This window comes from Lissotriton helveticus, chromosome 10, assembly GCF_964261635.1.
Source record: "Lissotriton helveticus chromosome 10, aLisHel1.1, whole genome shotgun sequence".
In the NCBI taxonomy this organism is placed as follows: domain Eukaryota; kingdom Metazoa; phylum Chordata; class Amphibia; order Caudata; family Salamandridae; genus Lissotriton; species Lissotriton helveticus.
Genome location: NC_136071.1, coordinates 567,466,233 through 567,470,331, shown reverse-complemented (window position 1 = coordinate 567,470,331; position 4,099 = coordinate 567,466,233).

The window sequence follows — 4,099 nt, the reverse complement described above, 5'->3', positions numbered from 1 at the left end:
AACATCAGCATATAAATAGTACATTCCCCACCCACAATAAAAATAATATAAAACAACTTACCTTGCGCTGCAATTGAAATACCAAATCCAAGGGATCGAAAATAATTCACATCCAATTAAATGTTGAATTAAAAAAAAGCCCAAGAAAATGTAAAAATACAACTGTGCCAAATCCATTGAAATTCCCTAAAAAATCTGCAAACCTAAATCCATTAAAAAACTGAAAACATGTACAAATTTAAAAAACGCTCCAGAAAACCCGGATAATAAAGGAAGTGTAAAAAAGTATTACTTTAAACAAGTAAAATACACTTCCTTTAGTTAAAAAAACGGAATACTTCCATAAACGAAAATGCTGTAACCAAATACCTAATACTAAGGGGTATATTACGATGGCGGATGGTCTTTCCCGCACCCGCCGCGGACGGTCTTTCCGCCCGACATAATAAAGGTTCCCCTGCGGCCAGGCTATGTTCCCGGATGGCCGTGATGGGCTCACTGGGGCTCCCATCTCCAGTCCCACAACATGGCAATGTGCCTGGGACGGGATCCATGCATACCGGGCAGTCCTCCGCCGGGCGTCCGGGCCTGAGAGCTCCAGTGGTCCTCACTGTGCCTGAGGCCCAGCCGGGGTCCCCGAGCCCTGTCCGGCGTGGGCAGGCAGAGGCCCTACCGTGAAGGCTCGGGTGGGAATCAGGGAGTCCTTTCAGTCCCGGCCATCTGGTCGCCCGCAAAACTTTCCTATGGGGCGACCAGATGGCCGGACTTCCATAGAAGTCCCAATGAGGTGCCATTTGCCTCCCGAATCCCAGCGAGGGCTCCAGGAGGTCAGGAACTTTCATGCCTTGGGTCCCCTCTGTCACCTCGCGTGCACCGATTACAAGAAAGGGGGGTAATTTTCCTCCGGATTACTAGGGACAGGGTACGCCCGGACACCCCTCCAAGGCCGGTGGTTCTCTGCCAGGGGGACCAGATGGGCTATGCCTGGGTAAAACCTCCCTAGGCCATCCGGGGCTTCCTTCCTCCAGGCCAACGGCATGGCAAATTGCCCAGGACGGGCTCCATGGCTCTTGGGCAGCCGTCCCCCGGGCGTCCGGAGCTCCATCCAGGCCAACGGCATGGCAGAGTGCCCGCGACGGGCTCCATGCGTCCCGGGCATTCGACCCCCGGGCGTCCTGGCCTCCATCCAGGCTGACGGCATGGCAGAGTGCCTGGGTCGGGCTCCATGGTTTTCACGGTGGTCCTCCCCTGGGTGTCGGGGGGGGGGCTCCAGTCCGACGGCATGGAAAAGTGCCCAGGACGGGCTCCATGCGTCCCGGGCATTCGAACCCCGGGCGTCCGGGGCTCCATCCAGGCTGACGGCACGGCAGAGTGCCTGGGTCAGGCTCCATGGTTTTCACGGTGGTCCTCCCCTGGGCTCCATGCGTCCCAGGCATTCGTCCCCCTGGCGTCCGGGCCTGAGAGTTCCAGTGGTCCTCACTGTGCCTGAGGCCCAGCCTGGGTCCCCGAGCCCTGCCCGGTGTGGGCAGGCAGAAGCCCTACAGCGAAGGCTCGGGGTGGGAAGCAGGGAGTCCTTTCGGTCCCGGCCATCTGGTCGCCCGCAACGCTTTCCTATGGGGCGACTAGATGACCACACTTCCCTGGAAGTCCCTCAGAGGTGCCATTCGCCTCTCCGGTCCCAGCGAGGGCTCCAGGAGGTCAGGCACGTTCGCGCCCAGGGTCCCCTGAGCCTCGCGGTGCGCACTTGTTCCCAGAAAGAGGGGTAGCCTTCCTCCGGATTACTAGGGACAAGGTACTCTGGGACCCCTCTCGGCCTAGCGGTCCTCAGCCGGCATCTGGATGGGCCAGGATGCTTCCCCAGGCCCGGGTCTGTCCCTGGGCCTGTACGAGGCAGGATGCCCCAGATCGGGTCCGGGAGGGCCCAGGCAAGGCTTCCCCTGCACCTCCGGGCCTGGGAGCCCCGGCTGGGTCCCGGGTCCCCGCCAGGCCCCGGGTGGGGTGCTTCGGCCCAGGGCCCTGTCCCCCGGCCTGCCGCACTGACGGGGTTCTGTGGTGCCCGGGGAGCCTCCCGTGCTCGGCTGGGTTCAGGAGCTCCGTCTGGGGCCCCTGAGGGCCCCGGGGAGGGTGGCCTCCCCACCCGGGGGTCTGTCCTGGGTCCTGCCGCGTGGCAGGGTACTTGGGACGGGGTCCGGAGGGCCCGGGGTAGGCTTCCCCCGCGCCTCCGAGCCTGGGAGCCCCGGCTGGGTCCAGGGGCCCTACCGGGCCCCGGGTCCGGCGCTCGGGCCCAGGGCCCTGTCCCCCCCAGCCTGACGCACTGCCAAAGGCCCGGGACGGTGTTCCGTGGTACCGGCGGAGCTTCCCCTTGCTCGTCTGGGTTCATGAGCCCCAGGGGCCCCGGGGAGCGTGGCCTCCCCACCCGGGGCTCTGTCCTAGGTCCTGCCGCGTGGCAGGGTACTTGGGACGGGGTCCGGAGGGTCCGGAGGGCCCGGGGTAGGCTTCCCCCGCGCCTCCGAGCCTGGGAGCCCCGGCTGGGTCCAGGGGCCCCACCGGGCCCCGGGTCAGGCGCTCGGGCCCAGGGCCCTGTCCCCCCCAGCCTGCCGTACTGCCAAAGGCCCGGGACGGGGTTCCGTGGTGCCCGGGGAGCCTCCCCTTGCTCGGCTGGGTTCATGAGCCCCAGGGGCCCTGGGGAGGGTGGCCTCCCCACCCGGGGCTCCTTCCTGGGTCCTGCCGCGCGGCAGGGTTCCCGGGACGGGACGGGGTCGGGAGAGTCCAGGCGGCTTCCCTTTTGTGCCCGGCCCTCTGGTCACCCAGATCCCCTCGGCCATCTGGTCGCCCGGATCCCCTCGGGCATCTGGTCGCCTGCAATGCTTTCCTATGGGGCGACCAGATGGCCGGACTTCCCTGGAAGTCCCTATGAGGTGCCATTCGCCTCTCCGATCCCAACGAGGGCTCCAGGAGGTCAGGCACGTTCCCGCCCAGGGTCCCCTGAGCCTCGCGGTGCGCACTTGTTCCCAGAAAGAGGGGTAGCCTTCCTCCGGATTACTAGGGACCAGGTACTCTGGGACCCCTCTCGGCCTAGCGGTCCTCAGCCGGCAGCTGGAGGGGCCAGGATGCCGCCCCAGCCCCGGGTCCGTCCCTTGGCCTGCCGCATGGCAGGATGCCCTGGATGGGGTCCGGGAGGGCTCGGGCCTGGGGTCCCTGCCCCCCCCCCAGCCTGCCGCACTGCCCGGGATGGCGGGGGTTCGGTTGTGGCCGGGGAGCCTGGTTGGGTTCAGGAGCTCCGGCCGGGGCTCCGTCCTGGGTCCTGCCGCATGGCAGGGTGCCCGGGACGGGGTCCAGAGGGCCTGGGGAAGGCTACCCCTGCGCCTCTGGGCCTGGGGCCCCAGGTGGGGTGCTCCGGCCCAGGGCCCTGTCCCCCAGCCTGCCGCACTGCCAAAGGCCCGGGACGGGGTTCCGTGGGTTCAGGAGCCCCAGGGGCCCCAGGGAGGGTGGCCTCCCCACCCGGGGCTCCTTCCTGGGTCCTGCCGCGCGGCAGGGTTCCCGGGACGGGGTCGGGAGAGTCCAGGCGGCTTCCCTTTTGTGCCCGGCCATCTGGTCGCCCAGATCACCTCGGCCATCTGGTCGCACAGATCCCCTCGGGCATCTGGACGCCCGCAATGCTTTCCTGTGGGGCGACCAGATGGCCGAACTTCCCTGGAAGTCCCGATGAGGTGCCATTCGCCTCCCCGATCCCAGCGAGGGCTCCAGGAGGTCGGGTACTTTCATGCCTTGGGTCCCCTCCGTCACTCGGTGCGCACAGATTACAAGAAAGGGGGGTAATTTTCCTCCGGATTTCTAGGGGCAGGGTACGCCCGGACACCCCTCCCAGGCTGGTGGTTCTCTGCCATGGGGGACCAGATGGGCGATGCCTGGGCAACACCTCCCTAGGCCACATGGGACTTCCTTCCTCCAGGCCGACGGCATGTCAAAGTGCCCAAGATGGGCTCCATGCGTCCCGGGCAGTCGCTCCCCCGGGCTTCCGGGTCTCCTGGCCAACGGCATGGACAGATTGCCCGGGTCGGGTTCCATGGTATTCACGGTAGTCCTCCCCCGGGCGTCC